Source organism: Herpailurus yagouaroundi, unplaced genomic scaffold (assembly GCF_014898765.1).
Source record: "Herpailurus yagouaroundi ecotype Mexico unplaced genomic scaffold, PumYag 181, whole genome shotgun sequence".
NCBI lineage: Eukaryota > Metazoa > Chordata > Mammalia > Carnivora > Felidae > Herpailurus > Herpailurus yagouaroundi.
Window position 1 is genome coordinate 14,866,374 of NW_024412412.1, and position 20,481 is coordinate 14,886,854.

Below are 20,481 nucleotides of genomic sequence, written 5' to 3' on the forward strand. Positions count from 1 at the left end.
AAGGGAAGGGAAGGGAAGGGAAGGGAAGGGAAGGGAAGGGAAGGGAAATAAAGAGAGAAAGGAGATGGAGGAGGGAGGGAAGGTGGGCAGGCAGGAAAGACAGAAGACTGGGGGGAAAAAAGGAAGGAGAGAGAAAAGAAAGGGGAAAGGGACTGATGAGCTGGTGGTCTGTGCAGGCAGTGATGACACACATTAAAGACACTTTCCTCCTGTCCAAGGGTCCAAAGGTCCAAGGGTCCAAGGGTCCAAGGGTCCAAGGAGGCAGCAGACACAGTTAGATGCGCTGTCAGTTCCTGAGCAGTTCCAGGGTTGTGGACTGGGGGGGGGGGGGGGTGTAGTAGTGTCAGCCATGTGATTTGCCTTGGGGTGGCCCCTGGGCTCACTTGGGGAAAGGTTAAGGACTCCAAATTGTCAAGATGAATATAAATGGGGCATCCACATTCCTGGGCCGCCATTGGGAGACACAACCCAAAATATGGCTCCCTCAGTGTTCACAGATCCCCAGAGGTTCCCAAGGCTCCACGGACAGTGCTGTGAGGTATCTGGGCGGGGACACTGCTGATGTGCCCTATATTGTTTTACGATGATCTTATTGCTTTACGATAATGTTTAGACAGTTTCTCTGAAGTTCTAGGTCAATAATTTATTGGAAATAAGCATCCTAAATAAACATACCCATATAGGAAGAAAGAAACAAACACATGGGATGGAATTCAAACTAAGGAAATCCCAGCATGGCCTACAGTAGGACTCCTCCTAGTCTTCTATGTTCTGGTCTGGAAAAGGTTGGAAATAAAAGGTAAAAGGCAATAGATGAGAAAGTGTGGTTAATATTAACTGCTCAAAGTCTTATGGTCCAAAGTCTTACGTGTCTGTTATCTGGATGAGATTACTGGAGGTGTCTATCAACACCTAATACTTAACAGAACTGCTTGGTACTTGTTTTTCAAAGATTGACAAGGCTGTATGGTCATCGTCCACAGGGGTTTAACACAGACAATACAGAAAAATGAAAAATCTCCTCTAGAATTTAGAACCACCTTTGTGTTGAAAGCTTTGTGTAGTTGCTAGTGACATGCATGAGTTCTCAGGAGTATGCTGCCCAGATCTGTCAGTACTCTGGTGCCTCGCCTCCATGGAGAGAGACAGGTGATATGGAAGAAGAGACCGAGGCTTTCAGAAAGAAGACATGATTCCGTGGCCTGGATTCTGGCATTAAGCAACTGTGTGATTCTGGGGGAGTCGGCCTTTCCATGCTTTAGTTTTCTCCTCTGAAAAGGGACAAAAACTTTAAGGTCCTTTCCAGCTAAGGATCTGAATAGACATTTTTCCAAAGAAGACAAACAGATGGCTGACAGGCACATTAAAAGATGCCCAATGATCACTAATCATCAGGGGCATGCAAATCAAAACCACAGTGAGATATCACCTCACACCTGTTAGAATGGCTAGCATCGAAAAGATGAAAAATAACAAGTGTGGGTGAGGATGTGGGGGAGGAAATAAAATCACTGTCTCAAAGAGACAGCTGTACCCTCACGCTCACTGCAGTATTATTTACAATAGCCGAGATATGGAAGTGTCCATCGATGGATGAAAGGATAAAGGAGACATGGTATGTATACATATATACATATACAATAGAATATTATTCAGCCATGAGAAAGAAGGAAATCCTGCCATTTGCAACCATCCAACATGGATGGACCTTGAGGACATTATGCTAAGCAAAATAAGTCAGACAGAGAAAGACAAACAACTGTACATTCTCACTTGTATGTGGAATCTAAAAAAACCCAAAATCATAGAAACAGTAGAATGATAGTTGCTGGGGGCTGGCGGGTGGGGGAAATGGTGAGATGTTGGTCCGAGGGTACAGATTTCCAGTTATGAGAAGAGATGAGTAAGTTCCAGGATCTAATGTACGAATACGGTGACTACAATTACTTGTATACTTGTATACTTGAAAGCTGTTGAGAATGTACATCTTCAATGTTATCATCACACACACACACACACACACACACACACACACACACACAAGGGTAATTATGTAAGGTGATAGAGGTGTTAACTAACCTTATTGTGGTAATCATTTTGTAATATATATGTGTTTTGAATCAGAGAGAGAGAGACAGAGAGCATTTTGGAAAGTATGACAGTTAAAGGTGAAAAGGAGTCAAAGGTGGTATTAAAGAAAGTGCATACAACAATATTCTATTTGTTCCTACCAGAAAAGTAGTCTTTGTCCACTTTTTAAATGCAAAAGGTCTCCAGGAACATACTCCCTCTACAAAAAGCAGATAACTAAGCAAGAATATAAGTGGAATATCTAGAAACTATTAGTCTGAGTCCTCAGCTCATGCTTTGGCACAACCTGCTGTTTCAAGGTGAGGATCAGGGTCCCTCTCTTTACTCCTGTTAGCAGTCACCGAGCGAGAACCACTATCAGCCTTTGGACAGAGTCCCAGACTCATAGCTACTGTGGTGGACACCTGGTCTCACTCTCTATAGTACAGACAGGGTTGAACCCATCCCACCAAAATTCCAGTCAGTAAGACTGGGTTATTAATATGTAGCTTTTAAGGTTCCTCAACTGATTTTTGGTCAAAAGCCAGGCTTGGGAAACAATGCTGACAATGACAAGCAGCAGTGGGTGACCATGAGCAAGGTCATGTCATTACCAGGTTTACAGTCTAGAAAGCAGGCTCTGGAAGCCGTGTAGAGACAGTAACAGTGTGGGTAGAAGCAAGAATGACAATACCCACCCGCCTTGATATTAAGAACTGTAAACACATTAATTCATTAAGACCTTTTGATAATTTTGTAAGGTAGGTATTTACACCTCTGAAATACAAAGGAAATCGAGGTTCAAAGAACCCTAATGTCAAATAGCCTGAAGCATCAGAATTGAAATTCAAGCCCAGGTGTCTTTTATAGTCTTGTATTTTTTTGGATGGAAAAAAATTCAATTTTTGAAATTAGGAAGAAGAATCAAAGCCTTTGTGAAAGAAAAGAGAATAAATCCTGAGTATCTTTCATTTACCTTGATTAAACTGAGCAAATGAAATAGAAAATTACCACCATAATACTAAGGAAATAAATGTCACAGGCAACATCCACTGATGGAGGCTAAACTTAGTGGGAAAAAGTAAGGAAGTGTTCAAAAGAAGGAAAGGATGGGGCACGTCAAAGGGACACGGAGCCAACCTGAAAGGGTTCCCAATGACCAAAGCCATAACAATCTGAATCATAAACTAAGCAGTGCAATATTGGCATATTAACCCAAAGTATAAAATAAATGTATAAATCCATACCAGTATAGACAAACAAATAAATAAATGGTATGTATAACTAACTAACTAAATAAATAAACAAGCGAACAAGAGAGAAATGACAAATGTTTGTTACAAAAGAATTCCGAATAATACACATTGATAACCTCAGTCCGGGGGTGGAACTTGATCAAAGTTAGGCCAGACCTAGAAACTCACTTCCAAAGAATAGAGTAGGAAAAGGGAAAAATAACTTTGCAGTGGAGAAATCTGCCAGAGAGGACATTACCCAAAGTGATGAAGGTTAACATTACCAGTGATATCGTGTGGACATCATGCACCCCTGTCATAAGATCAGACAGATACTTTGCTCTGTGGTATTCTTTCCAAAAATCCAGAGCTCCAGTCTAATCAGAGGCAAAACACCAGACAAACCCAGATTACAGGATAATTGTCAAGTATTCCTTAAGAATGTCAAGGTCATGACAAACGAGGGAAGACCAACACACTGTCACAAATTAGAGGTGGTTGAGGCAACATGACAACTAAATGCAACATGACATGGGGGTCTGGATGGGCTCCTGGAGCAGAAAGAGACATGAAGGGGAAATTGGAGCATCCAAATTAAGTTCTTTAGGTAATAGTGTTGTACCAATGTTAGTTCGCATAACTGTACTCTGGTTACACGCGATGCTAACTTTCCGGGAAGTTAGGTGAAGGCTTATGGGAACACTCTGCGTTACTTTTGTAACTTTTCGGTAAGCCTGAAACCTTTCCAAAATTAAAAATTAAAAAAATTAAGTTGAAACTAGGAACCTAGTCATCAATAACAGGAATCTTGGGAAGAGAAAAGTGTTTTTTGACAACACAAACAACAGAGTAACAGCTGCCCTTTGTTTAGAAGCTGGGAGGGAAGGTTACCTCAAATACACGCAGACTACTACCAGTCCGTCTACGCTGACTCTGCATCCTGGCGTGGTAACATGCCTAAGTCTCCTTACAGAAACAGGCAAAAAAGATTTTCCATAGCATCAAAAGATTTGTTTGACTGGTTTCAATAAGAGAAAGCTTGTAACCCTGCAACCAAAAAAGCGTGTAAGAGAGATCACTGTGCTGTTCGACTCTAGTGCGCAAACACTGGTGCTATATCCCTCCGAGCCCTGGAGACATGCTCACGTGTCTGTCTGTACAAGGATAAAGGTACACAGATATTTCTTGCAGCAGTGTCAGTAATGGTAAAGAAAATCGGAAACCATCTAAATGTCCACTAACAAGGGTAGGAGCAAGTGATGTCAATATTCATAGAACAGGACATTCCACAGCTGTTCAAAGGAATGAACCACAGTGGTTCCCTACTGGAACCCATCTGCAGCTTTGCGTTCCGAGATGTGTTAGCTGTGGTCACCCGTGCTCGGGATGCAGATGGTCCTCCTTCTGACGGTGTCAGAAGGTCAGCGGTAGCCCGGCCTAACGCTGTGTCACAACACCCACATCACTCACCTTGCTTCATCCCACCATGCAGGCATCCTGCCATCCCCCAGCATCACGGGAAGGAGGATGATACAGGACAATAAGATATTTTGAGAAAGAGAGGGACCATATTCACATATGCTTTTATTCTAGCATATCAGTGTTCTACTTCGTTATTATTGTTGTTAATCTCTCACTGTACCTAACTTATAAATTAAACTTCATCAGAAGTGTGTTTGTATAGGATAGAACTTAGTACACACAGGGTTCAGAACTGTCTGTGGCTGGTTCTGGAACGTATCTCCTGCAGGTAAGGGGGGATGACTGGAGACTTAAACGTCTAGTTGTTGGATAGAGCTCAACAACGTTGAATGGGAAAAACAGGCTGCAGGTGGATACCAACAGTATAAAATATTAATATTAAAACATGCAGCACAATATATAATAGCACCAATATCAGGGGATTTGAAAATACCAAAATCAGGACTGAAGTTTCCCCTGGAAAAAAGACAGAAGAATGAAATCGGAGAGAACGATGCTGGGGGTTCTGACTTGGGGCTGTGATGTTCTATTTATTCAAAAAATAAACCAAAAACAAACAAACAAACAAACCCTGCGGTGTATATATTTGTGACAAAATGCTACAGTTTCACAAACCTGAAGGTTGGTAAGTGGGTGTCATTTATATTATGCTCTTGGATTTTCTGTAGGCCAGAAACATAACTTTTTTCAAAAAAATCAGCAGGTCTTGGTGATTAATTGAACATGTGGGTGGTAAGGGAGAGGGAAGGGTCCTGGATGAATCCCAAGGTTCTGCCTTAGATGACAGAGTGGTACCATTTGTCAAGATCGGTACTGTAGAGGAATTGCCATCTTTAAGCAATCACCTCGTCATATAAATCAGAAAAAAAAAGAGAGAAGTTAACCTAATTCAAACCATGATCCAAGGTAACAAAGGAACTTTATCTTCAAAATAGAACTAGGGAAGTGATCTCAGCACACCCGTCAAGAATGAGCAATTCTGAGTCCTGGCTCAAATACTCTTGTACAAATGACCTAATGTTCTGTCTTTACGTCTTTGCTGGATAAATAGAAATCATCATGTATGCAGAGGGAAGTAAAATGAATCATTTAATAATTATGCAACAGTCGAATGTAAACACTCACTTAAAGCAGATTGAAACTGCTCAGTGTTGTTGTTGTTGTTGTTGTTGTTGTTGTTGTTGTTGTTGTTAAGAAAACTGGAAAAATGGTTAGTCACAGCAGTGAGTATGTTTGAGTTTACATTAACCATGTGGAATACGAAGAGACAATACAGTAGCATGTGACTGAAAATGCCTTGACAAAAAGTTGCCACATCTTCTTGGCTGTGGCCAGATGGGAAGAACTGCTTTGAAAAAAGGAATTAGGCCCATGGAATTACAGGGCTATAAACTGGAAGGGACTGCAGAAATAATCCAACTGTAATTTCCTCATTTTGGAGAAGAAAGAGGTGAGTGTCGACTGGGTAATGGGACTTGGCCGACAGGAACGCAAAGCTAAATAAAGGCAGGGTTATCTCCCATATTAATGCTTTTTACATTTCCACTTTATTTATTCTGTGTCTCCTTCCACTCCACTCCCTTTTATTGTTTATTTGTCTGTCATATATTTATTACCTGCTTTTACTGGGTCAGGTCCACAATCCCTTATTTGAAACTCTTGGGGCCAGCTGTGTTTTGAAATTGTGGTGTTTTTCTGATTTGAAAAGGTAACATGATGCGTATAGAGTATGTTATATAAATACCTGCAGCATCTCCGGCATCACTCAATAACCAAGCCTGTTAACATTTCTATAGAAAATGTAGGGGCTCCTGGGTGGCTCAGTCAGTTGCTCATCCAACTGTTGATTTCGACTCATGTCATGATCTCAGGGTCATGGGATTGAGCCTCATGTGGGGCTCCTCGCTGAGCGTGGAGCCTGCTTAAGATTCCCTCTCTCTCCCTCCCTCTCTCTCTCTCTCTCTCTCTCTCCTCTCTCTCTCTCCCTCTGCCCCTCCTTCTCGCTCACGCTCTCTCCCCAGCCAAAAGAAGAAAAAGAGAAAGAAAAATGTATATACATTCATGCAAAGGGGGCTAAATAAATAAAAACCATAAGTAGCTTCACATTATATTAAGGTGAGTATATTCCACCAAGTTCAGGTAAGATCAGGATTTTCCCTGAGTAAGTTATCAAAATCTTTAAGTTTTCAGAACTTTGTGAACTCCAGAATTATGGATAGGGACATAAACTTGATGTTTTGGAGAAAACTCTAAGTGTTATTAGGTAAGGATACATATTCTGCTCTCAGTCTGTGGGGCTTGGCGAGGCCTTGTCAGTGTAGAGCATTGTTAGAAAGGACAGGCCATCCCTATGTCCTAATAAAATGCTCAATGCCATGAGAAGCTATAGAAGGTAAAAGTGCCTAGAAACAAGCATGAGGGAGGAATGAGTTGCTAATTTGGAAAGCCACAAACATGTATGTGATTGTCAATAAAGATATAATCACCAACTACCTTTGCTTACCTTTGCTCTGCAGGATATTAGTTTAAATCTCAGCAAAAGACTTTTGTCCTCTCTTGGACAGACCAAGCCCCTTCTAAGAATTCTCTTCTACATAGCTTTGACCAGTCCCTAGCCTCTACTGGAGGGCGGCCTTTATGTCAGCCATTTTTGTGTCAGTTGACTCTGTCCTGTGACCTAACCACAGCTTATTGGTCAAGGGTAGGCCCTTGACTCAATGGCAACTAATCTAACAGCTTGTGTAGGCCTCATAGGATACCATGAACATGGCCATAAGTTTCCTTCCTCTGGAAACTGCCACTTGGATTGGTGTCAGAGACATATGTAAGCTGAAGCCATGAAGAAGAAGAAGAAACCATAAATGAGCAGCGGAATCACGGTGGTAGAGAGGAGCAAATGAAGAGAGAGAAGCAGAAATAGATGTGGAAGATACTGTATATCCGTAAAAGAGAAACAGGATGTCTCCAGTCCTACTTCTGCCTTGGATCCTTGTCAGCTCCATTTCTAGTCCATGGTCTCCTTCCAACGAACCCCGTTCTCATAAGGGGATCGGAGTGGGACTCTGATCTTTGTACCAACAACCACCACTAAGGCTACTAGCTGCCAAGTCACACAAAGTACCTCTTTCCAGTCCAGGGTCTGACTAGTGGGGTCCAGAAAGAAGTTTCCAGTTTCCTTCCTGGAGAAATGTTCTTTCTTATTTAAATTCTAGTTAGTTAACCTAGAGCGCAGTATCAGTTTCAGGAGCAGAATTCGGTGATTCATCACTTACATACAACACCCAGTGCTCATCGTAACAAGTGCCCTCCTTAGTATTCATCACTCATTTCGTCCATCCCACACCCACCTCCCTCTATCAACCCTCAGTGTGTTCTCTATCATTAAGAGTCTCCCAGGGTGCGTGGGTGGCTCAGCTAGTTAAGCATCCAGCTCTCGATCCCAGCCCAGGTCTTGATCCTCTGGGTCATGAGTTCAAGCCCCTCGTTAGGCTCTGTGCTGGGCATGAAGCCTACTTTAAAAAAAATAAATAAATAAAATCATCCCTTACGGCTTGTTTCCCTCTCTCTCTCTTTTTCACTTTCCCATATGCTCATCTGTTTTGTTTCTTAAAGTCCACATATGAGTGAAATCATATGGTATTTGTCTTTCTCTGACTGACTTATTTTGCTTAGCATGATATACTGTAGCTCCATTCACACTGTTGCAAATGGCAAGATTTCATTCTTTTTGACGGTTGAGTAATATTCCATTGGGTATATATACTACTTCTTTATCATTCATCAGTTGATGGGACACTTGGGCTTTTTCTATAGTTTGGTTATTGATAATGCTGCCATAAATATCGGGGTACATATACCTCTTCGAATTTTTGTATTCTTTGGGTAAATACCTAATAGTGCCATTGCTGGATCATAGGGTAGTTCTATTTTTAACTTTTTGAGAAACTCATTGAGAAATTTTAAAGAATGTTAATTAAGTAGCTGCCTGAACCAGCTCAAGTGGCTCAGATCACCTAAGGGTATGCTCTCTAGGCCTATGTTTATGCAGTCAGAAGGTCTTAGGCTTGGTTTGACCCAAGCTCTCCCTTTATTTGAAGGGTCTGACCCAAAATGTCCAGCTTTTGGGAGCCTCTTCTCTGAAGATATACACGGATTGAAGCAATCTGCATCTATGCATTTATTGCAGAGTTCATATTGTTAAAAACAGACTATTTTGAACACCAAATGCTATCATTATGCAAAATTTGGGCAGCGCTTCTTTATGTTACATAAGAGCTAGATCTATATTTCACAGAGAATGGATATTCCAACCCAATGTATGCTGCCTGTGACAGAAGATGAATTTCAAATTTGGTTACAGGAGTAAGTAGAGAGGCGCCTGAGTGGCTCAGTCGATTGGGTGGCCAACTTCAGCTCAGGTCATAATCTCGTGGTTCACGAGTTCTAGCCCCGTGTCGGGCTCTGTGCTGACACCTCAGAGCCTGGAGTCTGCTTCGGAGTCTGTGTTTCCATCTCTCTCTGCCCCTCCCCTGCTCACACTCTGTCTCTCTGTCAAAAATAAATTTTAAAAACATTTTTAAAAATTAAAAAAAAGTAGAACTTCTATTTATGTTTTTAAATGTTTTTTATATTTATTTTTGAGACAGAAAGATAGAGCATGAGCAGGGGAGGGGCAGAGAGAGGGAGACACAGAATCCGAAGCAGAGTCCAGGCTCTGAGCTGTCAGCACAGAGCCCGACATGGGGCTTGAACTCGTGAACCACGAGATCATGACCTGAGCCAAACCCAGACGCTCAACTGACTGAGCCACCCAGGTGCCCCTAAATAAGTACAACTTTTAAAGAACCTGATGGGCTGTCATTTCTAGGAACATGATGGACTATATACCAGGACTGACCTGCTCGATGAAAGCAACTAAAACAAAAACAAAAACAAAGTGATTTCTTTAAAATATTTGTAAAATGCATTAATAATGTCACAAGAAAGAAAAGCTTCACTGGGGCCTAAAACCAAGTAAACACAAGAAGGCAGACTGGTCAGAATGCAAAATTAGCTTTGGACGTCTGCTTTTTAAAGTGCCACTCCCAGCAGGGAACAAGAGAAAAATCCTAGGCCAGATAAAGATGAAGCGGAATCGAACAGAATCATAAAGATGGGAGTCTAAGCAACAGATGAAAGACCATCATTAAAAACAAAACAAAAAAAACCATCACTGCCACTCTGAGAAAACAAGAAAGGAAAACTGCCTTTCTTGAAATTCTGGTGGGTGAAAAGTCCATGATAATTCTTAATGACAATCTAGCCCCTACATGAGTTTGCATCCCAATTTACACTGTTACAGAGGGAGACACAGAATCCGAAGTAACTGCCAGGCAAAGAATGTGGCTTCAAACTACCCCAAGCTGATAGTACCCACGGGTACCTGGAATTAGTAAATGCTAATCCTCCCTGAAGAAATTCACCTTGAACTTGAAACCCAAGGAATTCTCACCTATTCCAGGAATAGAACCTAGAGTAAACACACCATACACACACACACACACACACACACACACACACACACACACACACCCCTCAAGGAAACCAGGCATTTGGCTGAAAGGCAGCAGAAACAACAAACAGAAGAATCAGATATTGGAATTATCAGCTACACAATACAAAATAAACACACTTGACATGCTTAAGAAATAAAAGGGGATGAAAAATATGAGTAGGGAGTAAGAAAAGATTTATAACAGAAGCAGACATGAAAAAGAACCAAATAGAAATTCCACAACTGAAATGTAAAATAAACACAATTCCAAACTTAGAGGAAGTTTTATGAAAGATTAGACAAAGCCAAATAATGCACTAATGAGCTGGAAAAGAGAGCTGAAAAAAATATTCAGAACGCAGCACAGAAAGAAGAAAAGAAAGGAAATATGAAAGAATGGTTAGGAGACTTGGAGGAAACCAAACATTTAAGCAGAATTCCTAAGGTCAAGGAGGAAACGGGACAGGGTAGTCTTTGAAGAGATAACTATGGCGACTTTCCCAGAAGTGACAACTGTCAACAGCCTTTTTTTTTTTTTTTTTTTTACATTTATTTATATTTTTTTATTTTTTTTAATGTTTATTTATTTTTGAGGGACAGAGAGAGAGACAGAGTGTGAATGGGGGAGAAGCAGAGAAAGAGGGAGACACAGAATCCAAAGCAGGCTCCGGGCCTTGAGCTGTCAGCACAGAGCCCGACATGGGCTCAAACCCACAAACCATGAGATCATGACCTGAGCTGAAGTTGGACGCTGAACCGACTGAGCCACCCAGGTGCTCCAACATTTATTTACTTTTGAGAGAGAGAGAGAGAGAGAGAGAGAGCGAGCATGAGTGGGGGAGGGGCAGAGAGAGAGGGAGACACAGAATCCAAAGCAGCTCCAGGCTCTGAGCTGTCAGCACAGAGCCCGACACGGGGCTCGAACTCGTGAACCACGAGATCATGACCTGAGCCGAAGTCAGACGCTTAACCGACCAGGCCGACCAGGCCACCCAGGCGCCCCCTGTCAACAGCCTTCTGATTCACGATGCCAAATAAGTTCCAAATAGGTAAATAAAAAGTAATACTTATGGATAAACCCAGAGGGCATTATGCTAAATGAAATAAACCAGACATAGAAGGACAAATACTACATGCCCTCAGTTACATGTGGAATCTAAAAAAAGTTGAATTCATAAAAGCAAAGAGTAGAACAGGGGTTGGTGGGGCCTAAGGGGTGGGGAATATGGGGAGATGTTGGTCAAAGGGAAGAAACTTTCAGTTACACAGGATGAGTAAGTTTTGAAGATCTAATGTACCGCGTGGTGACTGTAGTTACTAGTACTGTATCATATACCTGAAATTTGTTAAAAGAATAGATCTTAAGTGTTTTCACCACACACACACACAAACATGATTATTACGCGATGTGATGGATATGCTAACCAGCTTAATTGTGGTAATCAATTCACAATGTTCACCCATCTCAAAACATCACGTGGTACACTTTAAATGCATACAGTTTTTATTTGTCAATTATACCTCCATAAAGCCAAGGGCAGAAGAAAGTAATAGACATGTAGGCAGATCATAGTGAAGTTACAGAGCATCAAAGACATGTTAAAAAGCAGACATGGTAAAAAGGAGAGATTACCCAATCAAACAGAAAGGAGAATAACAAAGTACTTCTTGACAGCAACAATAGAAGCCAGAAGACAATGGAGCAATGTCATCAAGGTACCAAATAAAAAATAACAATCAACCTAAAATCAGGGGAAATAACTTTCAATAACGAGAGCTTTTGCTCATAATGAGAGGCTGTTGACGGTTGTCACTTCTGGGAAAGTATTTGCAGGCAAGTAAAGACTGATAGTTTGCCTCACAGACTCTCATCAAAGGAAACTCTAAAGGATGTGCTTTATCCATGGGGCAAGTTGCCCAATTAGGTTTAAGATGTGAGAAAGAATGAAAAACAAAGAAATAATGAATATGTGCCTAAACCAAAAGAATTTGGTAGAGAAAACACTATTGATAGCAAGATCTCATGGGGTCAAAATTAGAAATAAATTTAACAATTATATATCAATTGAAGAGGACCTAAGGTCATGTCTTTGGTTCCCTTTTTAACAAAATATTTTTTTAAATTTATTTATTCATTTTGAGACAGACAGAGACAGCACAAACAGGGGAGGGGCAGAGAGAGAGAGAATCCTAAGCAGGCTCCATGCTGCCAGCACAGATTCTGATACAGGGCTCGAACTCACAAACCATGAGATCATGATCTGAGCCGAAGCCAAGAATTGGACACTTAATTGACTGGGCCACCCAGACACCCTTGTTGGTTTTCTTTTCAACTGAGTGTGTCATATTAAATTTTGTAAGTATGGATTTAAAATATAGAAATGTAAGCTAGCAGGAGAGAGGGAAAAGTGAGGGAAAATAACCAATCCAAAACAAGAAAAGGGAAAGAAAACAACAGAAAAATGTTGAACAATAGGAACATCATGGGCAAGAAAACATGGTGACAGAAACAAATCCAGGTGGACTATTACTTACAATGCTAGGACTAAATTCTCCCTTTAAAAGCAAAGATTATCAAATTGGATTTTAAAAATATACCTATATGCCATCTTGATGAGGTCCCAATAGTTCATATTTGCTTTTGTTTCCCTCGCCTCCAGGGATATGTCTAGCAAGAAGTTGCTTTGGCCAAGGTCAAAGAGGTTGCTGCCTGTGTTCTCTTCTAGGATTTTGATGGTTTCCTGTCTTACATCTAGGTTTTTCATCCATCTTGAATTTATTTTTGTGTATGGTGTAAGAAAGTGGGCCAGTTTCATTCTTCCACATGTCGCCATCCCAGTTTTCCCAACACCGTTTGTTGAAGAAACTGTCTTTTTTCCATTGGATATCCTTTCCTGCTCTGTCAAAGATTAGTTGGCCATACATTTATGGGTCCATTTCGGAGTTCTCTATTCTGCTCCATTGATCACTGGGTCTGTTTTTGTGCCAGTACCATACTGTCTTGATGACTACAGCTTTGTAATATAGCTTGAAATCCTTCTGCACAGCGAAGGAAACAATCAACAAAACTAAAAGGCAATCAACGCAATGGGAGAAGATGTATGCGGATGACATACCGGATAAGGGTTTAGTATCCAAAATCTATAAAGAACTTATCAAATTCAACACCCAAAAAACAAATAATCCAGTGAAGAAATGGGCAGAAGACATGAATAGACACTTTTTCAAAGAAGACATCCAGGTTGCTAACAGACACATGAAAAAATGCTCAACATCACTCATCATCAGGGAAATACAAATCAAAACCACAGGGAGATACTGCCTCACACCTGTAAGAATGGCTAAAATTAACAACTCAGGAAACAACAGATGTTGGTGAAGATGTGGAGAAAGGACAATACTTTCGCACTGTTGGTAGGAATGCAAACTGGCACAGTTACTCTGGAAAACAGTTTGGAGGTTCCTCCAAAAGTTAAAAATAGAACTACCCTATGACCCAGCAATTGCACTACTAGGTATTTATCCAGAGGATATGAAAATGCTGATTCAAAGGGGCACATGTACCCCAATGTTTATAGCAGCACTATCAACAATAGCCAAATTATTATGGAAAGAACCCAAATGTCCATTGACTGATGAATGGATAAAGAAGATGTGGTATATACATACAATGGAATATTACTTGGTGATCAAAAAGAATGAAATCTTGCCATTTGCAACAACATGGATGGAACTAGAGTGTATTGTGCTAAGTGAAATAAGTTAGAGAAAGACATATATCGTATGATTTCACTCATGTGGAATTTAAGAAACAAAATAGATGAACATAGAGGAAGGGAAGGATAAGTAAAATAAAAAGAGAGTAAGGCAAATCATAAGAGACTTTTTTAAAAAAAATTTTATTTATTTATTTGGACAGAGAGAACAAGCAGGGGAGGGGCAGAGAGAGAGGGAGAGAGAGAATCCCGAGCAGGCTCTACACTATCAGTATGGAACCCGATGTGGGGCTCAAACCCATGAACCGTGAGATCACGGCCTAAGCTGAAATCAAGAGTCAGACACTTAACTGACTGAGCCATGCAGGCACCCTGTAAGAGATTCTTAAATACAAAGAACAAATTGAGGGTTGCTGGAGGGGGGGGGGGGTGCCAAGATGAGCTAAATGGGTGACAGGCATTAAGGACAGGACGGTGCTTGTTGGGATGAGCACTGGGTGTTACATGTAAGTGATGAATCAGTGAATTCTCCTCCTGAAACCAATACTACACTACATGTTAACTAACTTGAGTTTAAATAAATAAATACATACATAAATGAATAAATAAATGTGTGCCAATTATAAGAATATCAGTTAAAATATAAGGCTATAGTAATGTTGAAAATAAAAAGGTAGTACATAGATTCTAAACAAAAGTCAACAGATGTAGCTATATTAAAACCAGACAAAATAGAGTTTAAGGAAAAATCACTAGAGAAGAGAAGCTGCATAATAAAAAAAATTTAGTTTGCCAGGAAAACAGATCAATTCCAAACTTCTAATAACTTATAATATAGTCTGCAAAAATATAAATAACTAACAGAATGATGAGAAATTTAAAAATCTACTCTACAATGGGAGATTCCAAAATACCTCCCCAAATAATTGACGGTTCAAAATCATTAAGGATGGATGTTTGACTAGCATAGTCAACAGGAATCACCTAATGGACACATACTTAACACTGCACCAAACAAGCAGAGAATTCATATTCTTTCCAAGCACACGTGGAACATCTGTGCAAAATGGGCCAAAAAAAACTTACTCAACAAATCTCACAATCTGATACCACACAGCCCATATTATCTGGCCACAACCTAATTACATTTTAGATCAACAGTAAAAAGATAACTTTCTAATTATTTTTCTAATGATAACACTCCAGATTACACATGTCTAGCAACAAAGAAAATGTTGAATAATTCATGAATAAAGAAGAAATCATTATGAGAATTCTAAAATGTTCAGCTTGGAATGATAATATTGATACTACATGATAAAACGTGCAGATGCAGCTAAAATAGTAGTTATAGGGAAATTTATAACTTTAAATATTTATATTATAAAATAAGAAGGTTTAAAAATGAATACTCTAAGTACCCAACCTGAGAAAGTAGAACTAGAACAGAATAACCCCAGCAAAAGCAAGAACAAAGAAATAAAAAGAGCCAAAATTAAAGAAATAGAAATGAACACAAAACAGAAGATCAACAAAACCAAAAGTTGGCAAGCTCAATAAAAAAGAGAGGGAAAGAGAGCATGTACACAATTAGGCAATGATAGAAATGGAAAGAGAGACAGAAGTACAGATCCTGTAGTGATCAAAACCTAAACAAGATGTCCTGAACAACTTAATGTCAATAAAGTTGAAAACAGAGAAAACTGCCACATGTTTAGAAACTTGTAACCTACCAAAATCAACTCAAGAATATTTGGTTCTTACCGGTGGTGAACAAAGTAAAACACAGTAAAAAAAAAAAGTCTATACTAAACTTATAGACTTGTCAGATCACTATGCTAGACCCCTGAAACTAATGTAATATTATGTGCCACCTGAAAAAGGAAAAATTAGGTTATAATAATACCTGAAATTAAATAATAGAGGTCAGATAGAAAATAGACACTATAACAGAAGAAAAGATGCTAAAAATCCATGCTATATAAAATTTGAAAAGGACAATAAAAATCCTTATATATTATTATTTTTTAAACTGATAGTTCTGTTCACCAACAAGGCCTAGAAGCAATGTCATCTTAGTAGCAATGAGTTTGGGGGGTAGAGGCAATTAAGTGGGGGTGTCTCCCCACTCAAGCTCAGTTTTTTTTTTTTTTTTTTTTTTTTTTTGGATGGTTTCAAGGTAAGTGCTACTTGGTAGCAAGAGAAAAAAATGAACTGAGCTCTGAGGACAATGATTTAAAGACCAGCATCTGCAGGTAAAATAATTACATGTCAGTCAAGATCCTTGACTGTGGTTACTTGTTCATGACATTGACAGACTAAAATAGATTGACATCTTTTTATATTTTTAAAAGAATTATACTGCCAAAGAAACCACAAACCTGGCAAAAGCCTGTGACAATTCAAACCCATAAATCATTCCACAGGCCCTTGAAAATGTACAGACAGGAATTGGGTGGTGAGCACCATACAGCCTAAAAAAGGGAAGACTTGTCACACCTGCTTCAAATGTGGCCAAAAAGGAAAGTAGACAAGAAGGAACCTTCCAGAGAAAGAACTGGAGCCAGAGAGATTGGTGGCCAAGGGAGTTTCTTCCAGAGGAGAGCTGGAGATGCCAGGTGGGCTGATCACAGAACTCACTGCACATCACGACAGCGAGATTACTCTGTGCAAACACTCCCTGCAGGACCTGAAGGCCCCGTACAATGGCTGCTGTGCATTTCCCTTCTGCCATATCCAATGGGAGTCTGTACTGTGGTGGTCTTGTTCCTACTCCACCACGGGGGAGGTAGGCAGGCAGACAACTTGTCTTTCGGTTGCTGGACCACAAGGAGGCCCAGTTGGACCTGTTCAAAGGACTCTCCATCACCCGGAATTCCTGGACCATGAATTGGATGGCACTCTGGTTTGTTTCCCTTTGGGGACAGGTGTATTTCTTCTCCATGTGAAGAAGGGTGTGCATGAGGAAATTCGTAGCTAGAAACGTTGACTGGAGCTGGAGCTACTAAACTGTCCCCTGACGTCTGGTCTCCTCTTCTTCAAAGTTTTAGCAAGCATAGTGCCTCCCTAGCTAGAGACCCTCTTTCCTAGCCTCCATTGCAGGCAAGAGAGGCCATGTGACTAGATTTGGGATATAAGTAGAAGTTACATCTCCTTGAAGGCAAAACTGTTCACTTTGCACTTCTTCTTTCCACCTTCCCATGGAAGGAGAAAGGAACAGCCACAGTGGATCCAGAGAGAAGAGCTCCATAGCTGAAAAGTCCCACCAGCCTGAATTCCTAAATGATCTTGTGAAGCAAGGCCAGTCGGCCATCCCCAACCCTTTGAAGGTTAATGAGAAAAAGAAGAATTATCTTCTATTTTGTTTAAACCATTCTATTTTGGCATCTCTTTGTTATGACAAAGAGATGGGCCTCACACTTAGATACTGTTTCCATATAGCCAATATTTTAAAAGAATATACATTTTGTTTGCAATGCCTTTGATCCTCATATATTTTTACATTTATCTACCCTGTTTTCTATTTCTAAGGCATGGCGAAAAATAACAGGACTGGCTTCTCAAAGATTTGTTATAAATTTACAATCACAATTGAGGCCCTTCTACCTCCTCAAACACATTAGCAACATGGCACATCCCTATCACTAAGAGTGGTCTTGCAACAATGCTTCCAGGAATGAATCAAAAATCTCTGTGTATGCGTGTGAGAGAGAGGGGAGGAAAGCATGTATTATTATCTAATAAACCCTCAAGTGTCTGAAATCCATCACAGAGAGCTTTGGGCTAAAGTCATTCTGTCTCATTCCTACCGGGTCCTATCTGCAGTCACTATATTTCTGACATGACTCTCTGATCTCTGTGCCTGATATTTCTCCATAGTGCCTCAATTGGGCTCATGTGATGACCATAGTAGCCATTTAACCCACAGAAAGCAACCTCCTTATTACAGAAGTTGCATTTTTTAAACTATGAGATGTCAGGAGCAAATCTCGAGTAAGGGAACTCAGAACTCTCTAACAGGGAAAATGTACTTGGTTCCCATTTCAGAACAACATTGTCAGATGACGCAATGTTGCAACAGGGCTTGTCTGGGTGAGCAGTGGCCACTAATTTAGACCCTACATGACAGCACTTGTAGACTTGAAATCTTTGGGATTCGATGCCTTTACATAGTGTAAGTTCTTTAAAAAAAAAACAAAACAAAACAAAAACAAACAAACAAAAAAACTTATTTTGAGAGACAGAGAGAGAGTTCGTAAGCACAAGATGGGAAGGGGAGGAGAGAGAGGAGAGAGAGAATCCCAAACACTGTCAGGGAAGAGCCTGATGTGAGGCTTGATCCCATGACCCTGGGAACATGATCTGAGCTGAAACCAAGAGTCTGATGCTTAACCGACTGAGCCACCCAGGCGCCCCTATAAGTGTAAGTTCTGACATTTATTGGACATTCTGTCCACAAAGTTTCCCTTCAGGGAGAAGAGACAGAAAATTTTTTAAATTTTAAGCTGCCAGTGCATAAGTAAAAAGGACACTTGCCTTAGGAGAGTATGGGTGACTATCGAAGAGGGAGCCAAGGGGATGATGGCGAATGCTGATCACTGAGGCCTGTACTAGGCATGACTGTGGGAATTTCCCCTTCATTGTCCACCTGGTAGGTCAGCCCTGGATACTGTTTTTAAATATAAACAGTGTTTTCATCCATCTACACCCACAGACACGAGAAATGGCTTCAGTTCTTCAAAGAGTTGTCTCCCTCTAGTGGCCAAAGATTTTTCTTAAAAAAGACTCAGGCCGTAACGCAGCCTGGGTCCACTAAGAACACAACACCTTTACATTCTTGTGGAGAATGTGTAAATAATCCTTGAATTTGGAAATATCGTTATCGCATTTAATTTTATAAATATATTCACCATAAATTCCGGAATGATAATATCAATTTTCAAAGGGCTATTAGGGGAACTAACCTGAGCTCATTAAATAAAATCAACAGGGGAATGTTGTGATGTTGCAGCTGGGAAGCAGGTTAGGCTCACTTGCTGGCGAGACAGTGGCTTTGGCACAGTAGCACAGAAGTAAAATGGCAAATGATTATATGTCGCAGACTCTCACTATCATTCGCAAATAGTTGAAACCAAGAACCTTCAAATCTTCAGAGGTCAAGACTATGGCTGTAGGGACTGCTCCTGACAAAGTGGGGTTGCACTGGGGTAGACAGAATAATGGCTCCCCCAAAGATGTCCTTGTTCTAATTCCTGGAACCTATATGTAAGGTAGGTTCCGGGGCCAAGTGGAATTAATGTAGTGGATGGAATTAAAGTTGCTAGGGAGGGGCATCTGGGTGGCTCAGTCAGTAAAGCATCCGACTCTTGATTTCAGCTCAGGTCATGATCTCAGGATTCGTGAGATCGAGCACCGTGCAGGGCTCTGCACTGACAGCAGGAAACCTGCTTGAGATTCTCTCTCTCTCTCTCTCTCTCTCTCTCTCTCTCTCTCTCTCTCTCCCTAAGCCTCCCCTGCTCACACACATTCTCTTTCTCTCAAGATAAATAAATACACATTTTTAAAAAGCTGCTAGGGAGAATTTCCTGGACAATGAAATTATAAGGGTCCTTGAATGTGAGAGAGGGAATAGAAAAGAGGTTAGAGTGATGTGTTGTGAGAACTAGAAGAACCTGAACCAATGTCTCTGGCTTTGAAGAGGGAGGAAGAGGGCACGGGTCAAGGAACCAGAAGCTGGAAAGATCAAGGAAATGGATTCCCCCCGAGAGTCTCCAGAAATGAACACAGCCTTGCCAACACCTTGATTTCAGCCCTGTGAGATTTTAGATTTCTGACATCTAAAACTGTAAGATAATAAATGTGTATAAGTTTTAAACCCCTAAATTGGTAGTAACTTGTTACAGCAGCAAAGGGAAACTGATACATGCCCTAACTTCTTTCCTGGAGGAAATGCGAAATACCGTCAGACCTTGAATTTATCTATTCAGAAATGACCTGCTGCTAAGCCTTGTACCATGGGCTCCGAAGACTCAAATCTGACTGAGATTCAGGTATGAGAACATGGACCCCCCCAAAGAGGACACTTATTCAGTGCTCCTTCCCACATTGAGATGGGATGGTCCTGACATTCTCCCTAAGGCTGGCCAGGAGCTGAGCACATTGGCAAGCGCCATAGGTGTCTTCTCTTACAGAATGAGAGGGTTGGACTAAAAAACCTCGTTGGTCCCGTTCAGCTCTACAAATTCTATGGAACTAGAGTTCTCAGCTTTTCAAGCGGTTGACAAAGTAACACTGATACTTTTGTTTCTGCAATTCCGTCTGTTCCATGCGGACTTGCATCAGAGCAAGAGCTGGGGCTTCTGGTAGAAGTCTTTTCTAGCCATTTAGCTGGATGGGCACCCCTGCTCCCTGCTGTGAGGAGGAAAAGGGGAGAAAACAGTGGATG